We start from the raw sequence: 9,523 nt of genomic DNA on the forward strand, positions 1-9,523 counted from the left end.
GGGCCCCGGAGGGCACTTCCAGCAAATGCTAGCATAGTTGTGGGCGGAGTCACCATCGGCGTTGGTAGGAGTATGAAGTACCTAGGACTCGTCCTCGACAACCGGTGAGACTTCGATAGTTATTTGTGTCACAAGGGAGCAAAATGGTGTATTTACGGCGAGGGCGTAAATTGAATCCAGAATGTAGCGAAGGATTCTACAATAGAATCCTGAGCGTAGCGAGGGATTCTTAAGTAGAATCCTAAGCGTAATGAGGGATTCAAGTGTTAGCGCCCAAGATGAAAATAATTTTGCTCCCGAGTGGCTCATACAACTTTTCACACCGAGCATTAATAAACTTGAAAAAAATAATTCTTAATATTATTAAAGAACAACCAGCATAGAAAATAACGTGGCTTTACAATTATCAACTTCAAATTCATGGCATTTGCAATAAAACACTTAGAAGAGCCTTGAAGAGAAAAGTTGCACTTTGCTCCCTCTCGTCAGGGAGGAAAAGTTACTTTTCTGAAGGAGAGGTGTGAAAAAATCATTTCAGGCGTCTGGCTCCGAAGCTGGTGGGCACGGCAGCGGCACTGAGCCGGCTGCTCCCAAACATGGGCGGATCAAAGGCAAGTTGCCGCCGACTGTATACAGGTGTTGTGCGGTCGATGGCCCTGTACGGGGCACCCACATGGGTAAATGCCCTTTCCGCCCGGAACAAGACCAACCTGCGGCAACCGCAAAGGGTCATGGCGGTTAGGGTATCGAGGGCGTACCGCACCACCTCCTTCGAGGTGGCCTGCGTACTGGCGGGCACCCCACCGTGGGAGCTGGATGCCGAAGTGCTAGCCGACGTCTACCAGCGGGTAGCCGAGGCGCGCGCCAGAGGGGAACGGCCCTGTCCGAAAGAGATAAGGCGGTGGAGAGACATCTCCCGCCAAACTCTCTTCCGGAAATGGCTGGAGGCTCTGGAGCGGCCAAGCGCCGGCCACTGGACCATATCGGGAGTCCGGCCCGTCTTGGAAAGATGGGTCGACAGGACATGGGGTGTTGTCTCCTTCCACCTAGCGCAGGTACTGTCGGGGCATGGCTGCTTCGGCAAGTACCTGTGCAAGATCGCAAGGAGGGATACAACACCAATGTGCCACCACTGCGGCGGGGCGGAAGACACCGCGCAGCACACGCAGCAGAGGTGTCCCGCCTTTGACGGTGCTTTCACCGAAAAAGCCTCAAGGCAGTGATAGGTAATGACCTGTCGCTGCCGGCCTTCGTCGTTAAATCTATGACCGACAGCATGAGGTCGTGGATTGCTTTGGCCTCCTTTTGCGAGGAGGTGATGGCTTCAAAAGAAGGGGCGGAGCGTGAGCGAGAGAGCCATCCCGCAGCCCGCAGCCCGGGTTTTTTTTAGCTTCTTTATTATATTTGTGATTGAGGGGTTAAGGGGAGGTGGTAAGGTTTTTTTTTTTTTTTTTTTTAATTTCGGAGAAGTTAAGAGGGTTAATGTGGTAAGGTTGTTATGGTAGGTTAGGTTAGGTTAGGTTAGGTTTGCCCCAACACCCTCTTGGGGTGCAGAGAGGGAGGCCATCCCGGGCTGGCCTGCGGCGGCGCGGTGAAATTTTCGCGATCCCGTTTGGCGTTCCGCATAAGCGGCCGAGAGGGTAAGGCGTGCTTTTTTTTTTTTTTTTTTTTAAGTCGGAATGCCCCCTCCTGGGGAGACCGACAGGAACCCCATGCATGAGGGCATTACCAGCAACTAAAAAAAAAAAAGAAGTTTTTTGCTTTGTTAGGTTAGGTTAGGTTGGGTTGGTGATCTGGGCAAGGAAAAAAAAAAAAAAAATTAGGTTAGGTTTTAGGTTAGGTTAGGTTAGGTTAGGTTAGGTTAGGTTAGGTAGTTAGGTTAGGTTAGGTTAGGTTAGTTAGGTTAGGTTAGTTAGGTTAGGTTTTTTTTTTTTTTTTTTTTTTTTTTTTTTTTTTTTTTTTTTTTTTTTTTTCCTGACTACCTCCAACATGATCGGAGCCTATGTTTACAATACCGTTTTCACTCCAGTTCTATCACTATATCCTTCTCGCACTTTCATTGTATATTTCATCTTACATTCCTTTCCTTCCTCTTTTACATACTATCGTATCTCTCTAGCTGTCCTCTGTTACCATGCTTTACTATTTTCTTGCTCTTTCAACAATAGGAGGGGAGAGGGTCCCGGGTGTTCTTTATTTATAATTCCCAACAATTCTACATTCTTACAATTTTAACTTAACTATCTTATATCTATAATGTATTACAGTTTTTAGGGTGTCAACATTTGTAAACACTTTTGTCGGACACATTTTTGTTTGGTACTTATTTTACTTGCTTACAATTTTCTTACTCTCTTACATTTAGTACTATTTATTTATACTCTATATATTTTGCATGCTTATTACTAATATACTCAGTATATCATTTAAACATACTTTTTCTTATCTATTTTTATTTTTAACAATGGTTTTGCTTGCTACTTCTATACAATATTTTATAAATCTTTCTCTATTTTTCCCATCATTATGTCTCTTATATTGTCTTTAGTTAGTTTTATGTCTATTTTATTTTCCAGGTCAAACCTCTGCACTCCATACTGGGGACATTCAAGAAGCAGGTGGGCAATCGTCTCGGGCACCCCTGGTTCGCAGGAGCATGATGGATTCTCCTTGCACTTAAAGCGATTTAAGTACTCGGAGAATCCACCATGCCCGGTCATTACCTGGGTAATAATGCCGCGCGGGACCATCTTTCGGACCACTCCGTACGCTTCCACCGCATTGGGGAAGAATAGCTTCGTGGTCGACGCGGTCGTACCTTCCACATACCTCCGGTTCCACACATCAAGGGAATCCTTTCGAAGGATTCTCTTGATGTGTGATACCGGACAAAGATCATAGTTTGGTCTTTTCTTGGATGCTACAGCGGCTTCTTTGGCTAGCTGGTCGGCCCTCTCGTTGCCATCCAAACCCGCATGGGCCTTAATCCAGAAAAAGGAAATTTCCTTGCCCTGGAGGGAGATAGATTTTATGTTCTCCCTTGCTGTAACGGCCAGCGGGTGGAAGCAACGATGGTTCGATATAGTCTGCAGAGCCGCCCTAGAGTCACTATAGACCCCAAAAGAAGACCCCCACTTTTCAGAGCGACACCCGTGGCCTCGCGCAACGCCAGGAGCTCGGCTTGGTACACCGTGCAGTAGTTGGCGAGAGCAAGCTTGACGGCCTTAGTCTCAGCATCGCCCTGCCATACTGACAACGCGGCGCCGACCCTGCCATCAATCCTGCTCCCGTCGGTATAAATTCGGGTGTGGTAGTTCTTGTTATTATCCAGATCCTCCTGGTCGCCAAGAATACCGAACCCGATGTTCATGAGCTCTGCAGGATGGGGCGCACCCAGCGCCGATGCCCTCCGCTCCACCTCCCTGCCGGCTAGTTGCAACAAGTTTACACCCTTCTTGGCCTCATACAATGAGGCCACCTCACAAACTCGGAGGTCGAGAGGGAGCATCCCCGTCAACAACATTGCAGCGTTTAAGGAGACGGTGCGGTAGGCACCACACTGTTTTTGCGCGATGCCGCGCTGCAGCACCTCAAATTTCCTCCTAGACATTAGTTTACTTGCAGCCGGTGCCCAAACGCTCGCCGCATACAAAATCACTGGCTCGATGGTGGCCACGTAAATGGTTCTTACAACCTCGGGATGAAGTCCCCAGCTTACCCTTGCCGCCCTCGCCAGCTGCTTATATATCCCCGTAGCTTTCCGACAAACATTACTAATGTGACTATTGAATGTTAGTTTCCTGTCGATGGTCACCCCTAGTAGTTTTATTTCTTCTGCAAAACAAACCTCTATCCCCCCCATGACTAGGCGCGGGGTGTCATACTTAAGTTTGTTAGTTATAAGCAATGCATTGGTTTTTTGGGGAGCAAACTTAAGCTTGCTTTTGACTCCCCACGCCCAGACACGTTTGAGAGCGTGGTTTGCCTGCCTTTCAATCTCTTGAGACGTACTACCATCGAACGCCAAAACCACGTCGTCAGCGAAAGCCTGGCAATAACAACCCCCGTCTTCCAGATCCTTCAGGAGAGGGTCCAACAGTAAGTTCCATAGGATCGGGCCTCCTATGGAACCCTGCACACAGCCTTTCCCTGTGGATCTAGTGTGTTGTTCGCCCGCATACCTAACCACGACCTCCCTGTCACTGAGATAGCTGTCGATGACCCTCCTCAAGTTCAGTGGACAATTTTCCTCCGCCAGCCGGACTCTGATAGCTGGCCACCATGCACTATCAAAGGCTCCCTCTATATCCAATGAAATTAAAGTAACTATTTTCTTTTCATCTAACTTATTGCGGATGTACTGCATAAGGTTATAGAGGGAGTCTTCAGTGCTACGCTGTGGCATGAATCCATACTGCCGGGGGCTCATCCTAGGTAATAAGTGAAACTTGAGGCGAGTCACCAGCAGCTTCTCGTAAGTTTTGCCCAAAATCGACAAGAGGCCAATAGGTCTGTGAGATTTTGGGACTGTGTAGTCGCTCTTGCCAGGCTTTCGGAGGACTATAACTACCGCTCTTTTCCAAGCTACAGGGAAATATTCGCATTCTAGGCACTTGTTGAAAAGCAGCAACAGGAGCTCCGGATGGGCTTTCACTACACGAAGGCAAATGTCCGCAGTGAAGCCGTCCTCACCCGGGGCCTTTTTCGGGCTGAAAGATTCGATCGCCGTCATGAGCTCCTCCATGGTGAACGGCGGGTCCCAAGCACCAACTTGACCCCCGGAGTTAACCGTTTCGGCTCTCAATCGGGTATCACGATGCTGCTGATTGTCGCTGACTTTAAGATCCTCCGGGTAAAACGTCTCAGCCAGTAGTCTGACGGATCCCTTAGCGTCCAGGGTCTCTCCATCCTTAACTAAAGGTAGATCCTCACACCTTCGCGTCGTTCGGCCTATGACTCGATAAATGCCATCCCAGACACTCTCCCCGTCCTGCTTCCCGCAGAACTCCCTCCAGCTGTCTATCTGCGCTTTAGCTGTCTCTGACTCGTACTTCGCCTTCATTTCCAGGTACTCATTAATGACTTTGGACCTTCGAATTGGGGCCGCCCATCGGACCCTGCGCCTCCTACGAGTGACTTCTCGCTTCATCTCCTCGAGTTCTTCGGACCACCACGGTACAGTAAGTGTTTCTTTAGATTTTTTGATTGGCATTGAGTGTGTGCATGCTTGTGTTATGGCCTCTGTTAGTTTTTGTGTAACTGTTTCTAATCGTGTTGTGTCGTGTATCTGTTCTATGTCTGTGAGTGTGATTCTATTTTCGGCGAGTAATTGGTTGAGTTTCTCATGAAACTCATCCCAATTAGCCTTTTTTGTATTGTATTTTCGTGTAGTTCTGTGTATGGATGTGCCTTTAGATCTTTGTAAGTTGATGTTGAATACTATACCGTTATGGTCCGAGCTCGTGAGATTTTCCTCCACTCTCCAATCATCTATAAGACCCAGAATGTCCGAGGAGCAGGCCGTGAGGTCAACAAAGCTTTGGTACCTTTTCCCCCTCTGATGGTATCGAAGGTGGGCACGTTCCTCGGTTAAGTATGGTCAGCTTCAACTCATCCAAACAGCCGGCGAGCTCTTCCCCTATAGTCAGTCACTGGACTACCCCACCACATGCTTTTGGCGTTTACGTCTCCTCCAACTATCCACCCCGATGAACCGATTTGCTGGTCTATGTGGGCTAGGCGATCCAGGTCCTCGCCTATGGGGTGGTCATGTCGGGACACTCGAAGTAAGCCGAGACTAGAGTAATCCTCCAGGCACCAGTCTGGATCCTTACCACGACGATGTTATTTGTGGTAAGGTGGGGGTACTGTATCACGTCTAGCTCCTGATCAAAAACCGCTATTGCAGCCTTTACAGTCCCCCCGCCCACGTTGGTATTCTGAAAAATCCTCACGCCCTGCGACCCCTCATCTCCCGATCGACCCCACATACGGCTCCTGGATTAGGGCGACTGCAATTTTCCGCCTATCTGCCTCGATCATCAGCTCATCGGTCGCCAGTCTAGACCGCCGGAGGTTCGCTTGCGCCATTTTGTAAGCCTTGTTTACCACCTGGCTGCCCTTAGCAGTAAGCCACGGTTGCCCTCGCAATCTCATCCCACCTTCTCCTCGTAGGGCAATCGTGGCTAAATGCATTGTGCGCCGCGTGCACCAATCCGCCCCTTGTGCAGTTCTTGCAGCTTGGGGTATATCAGCTAAATGGTCAGCACACTCGCCTCTTAGGTGTGGGCCACCGCAATGACTGCATAAGTCCACAGGCTCAGTGCAGTATTTTTTACCGTGGCCAAAACCCAAGCAGCGAGTGCACTGCATGAGCGGGGTCTGGTCCTCGACCCGAACACGCTGAAGGTCAATGTGCGCAAAACCCTTGTCCAGCATCCTACGCCAGATAATCGGTGAGACGCTTACCACTACATGGTTGGTGTGGGGATTCGAGTTCTCCTCCTGTATCGAATCTTAATCCTATCGTTCTCAGCGTCGAGGTCTCCAAAAACACTCCGATTCTGGTTTCTCAGGGCTTTCATAATGTCCTCGTCAGTGTTGACTGCGAGCACACCCTGAGAACCAGCAACGGGTCCTTGTTTTCGACCTCCTCAACGCTAAGATCGACTCCATCCCTCTTCAGCCTTTCCTTTATCCGGTCCTATCTTCTCTCGTTTTCAATCCGATTATGACCTTTCTGTCCCTTGCCTTCCTTACCCTCTCCACCTTTATCCACCCCTCTTTGGCGTCCACTGCCTCTCGAATCTTATTGAGGACCTGCTCTCCGGTCTCCGTCTCGTCTGTCGAGGTAACACAGACAGAGTGCAGGGTTCCTCGCCCCTGAGACGTTTTTCGGAGTGGCTTGCAGTGACCTCGGCATACGTAGGCGTAGGCGCATTTTTCAACGCCTCTTGGTGCTGCTCCATTTGCGCTTTCAGCTCTATCATCTTTTGAGAGTTTTCAGCAATTAATTTGGCGTGGTCCTCCAGAGCTTTTGTCAGATGGTCCTGGTCGATGAGTGGTCGTTGGGGTGTGTTGGTAGCGGGTTCCTCTTGGTCGACATTTTTCGTGGCTATCTTGTCTGCTTTTGTCTTAAGCTTGCCTACCTCGGCCTCAGCTTCTTGACCAACTCATAGAGGTCGGTCAAGGGAGCTTGATAAAACCAATTTATTTCCGTTTTTTAGATTTGAGTTTCGGAGGTTAGGTTAGGTTAGGTTAGGTTAGGTTAGGTTAGGTTAGGTTAGGTTAGGTTAGGTTAGGTTAGGTTCCCCCCCGAGTGTCGCTACCTTGCGTGGTGGGGGGGGCTTGAGCCCTTGATCTTTGGGTTATCATAGCTCGAAGGAAAAGGGTGACCAAGAGCGGCACAGCCTCGGCGGAGCCCATTTTGGGCCAGGCGGGGCAGGCGCGCCCTAGTGAAAGGGTGCGCTACTTTCCTGCTCCCTATCTCTCCTGTAGCAGGGGACAACGGGGACGCAGCAGGCGGTGGGTCCGCTCCCGGTACCTCTCTGATTAGCAGAGTAGACTGGGATGCGGACGTGTTTTGGAGGAGCGCCGTCCGCAAGGGCGGCCCTACTGCAGGGCTCTTCTTAGAGCTGCTGTGGAAACTCGCAACCCGGCCCGTAGGTGCCGGGAGTGAGGGTCGTCGCCTGAAAAGGAGGACCGCGAGGAAGGAAACCTCTATAAAACCGGGGCTAACCGCTCCTTACTGCGGTTCTGGATGCGGGTTGCAGCGCATCCAGTACCAGGCCGAAGACAACTAAGTCCTGTGATCAAACGGGTCCGGCCTGGATTAGCGGCTTGCCGGAAGTACCACGCCAGTGGTGAACGGGTTGGCGTAACTGCAACACAGGGGAACTCACCCCTTAAATCAGAGGAGAGCGGCTCCCTCTTTAAAAGGGGCAGGGGCCTTACCCTTAAAGTAAGGGAAATGGGTGACAAAAAAAGAGTTATTACCCCAGGAGGGTACCCTTCGGGGAGAATCCCTCACCGCTAACATCCCGCGGTCAGCCCCATCGTATTCTGGGGGGGGCAAATGTCACTTCGTGGGCCCTCAAAGCCCACGTTTAGATTTAAGTTCTCCGGCGATACAAATCGCCGAACGTAGAAGTGTCCCATTGCGCGACTGCCACGTGCACCTCATTAGGCAGAAATCGCCAAACACCTCAAATCAAGAGCCCGAACTGAGGGCAAACACAAGCTCGGACGTCAGCTTTGCTTCCCAGGGGACCGGAGGTCGTGAGTCCTCTGGTAAGAGCAAGCTTGAAAATATTCCGGAGGGAGCTGAGCGGGTGAAGCAGAAGCGGAAGAGATTCCGCCCTGCTTCATCCGTGCTCAGCTCAAGCGACGAAGGGTCGACAGGTCTCTCAGCTGAGGGACAAAGACCACAGACAAGAGGCAGAGGTCGCCCGCCCACTACAGGCAAGTACGCTGGTCTTGCCAAAGCAAAGGAGGCCTACAACCGTGCCCTGCGAGAAGAGCTTAGGCTTAAGGCGGAGTTAGAGGTGAGGACAGGATAATGAAATCTCGACCAGGCAGGGGTACCAGAGAGTCACTGCTGCGGGGAGGAATGACCAGGAGGGCACCTCGGCTAATAAAGACCTTGGCCAGCAGGTAGCGACAGCGTGGCCATCAATCAACAAGGTCGCGGTACCTCGAAAAACCTGTCAGGAGGTTACATAAAATGCCTCAAAAGACGCGGCTGCTGCGATTGCTGATGCCTTCTCGGAGCTCAGCAAGCGCACAGCCACTGACGAGACGGCGGCCTCGCTTCAAGCTGACAACAATCGGCTGCAAGCCGAGATGGCCAGTCTCCGAAAGGAGCTGGCCGATCTTAAAAGGGACCTTGAGGGGATGCGGAAAGCAGAGGCAGTCCGCCAATCTCTGCCGGACATGATGGGGAGGAGGTTGCCCCCTGCGCAGCATCCCGAACAAGAACAGGAAGAGAGGCAATGTCATGGTGCGGCCACTCCACCAGCAAGGGACATGGACAAGCTGCTGTGTCAAGCCGTCATAGCGCCAAGTCTGTTCGTACCTGGACGCCCACCTGGCGGAAGGCATCCAAAAGACCGGCTCCTACCGGGAAACCGTCCAAGCAAGCTGCGGAGGATGCGGCTTCTGGCCATGCTTTCGGCTGGTCCGAAGACGGAAAAAATGGAAGGTCGAAAAAGAGGTTAAAAAGGCCGAAAATAGTAAGCGACCGTCCCACTGCCCCCACCGCTCCCGCTGCCCCCACCCCTCAACACCACCTGAAAAGCCCAAGTGGACGAAAGTGGAAAGGGAAAGGGAGGCGGAAGAAAGCGAAAAAAAGGGAAAAAGGCGGAAGTCGACGCTCAAAAGGCAAAACGCAAGAAAGGACCAACAAGCTTCGTCCGCCTCGCTCAGCAGCAGTCGTAATGACGCTGCTGGAGCCAAAGGCGACGGAAATGTGGGGCAGACTTTGGTTCAGTTCTTGCGGATGCCAAAAGGAAGATAAGACTAGGAA

Source organism: Choristoneura fumiferana, chromosome 23, assembly GCF_025370935.1.
Source record: "Choristoneura fumiferana chromosome 23, NRCan_CFum_1, whole genome shotgun sequence".
In the NCBI taxonomy this organism is placed as follows: Eukaryota; Metazoa; Arthropoda; class Insecta; order Lepidoptera; family Tortricidae; genus Choristoneura; species Choristoneura fumiferana.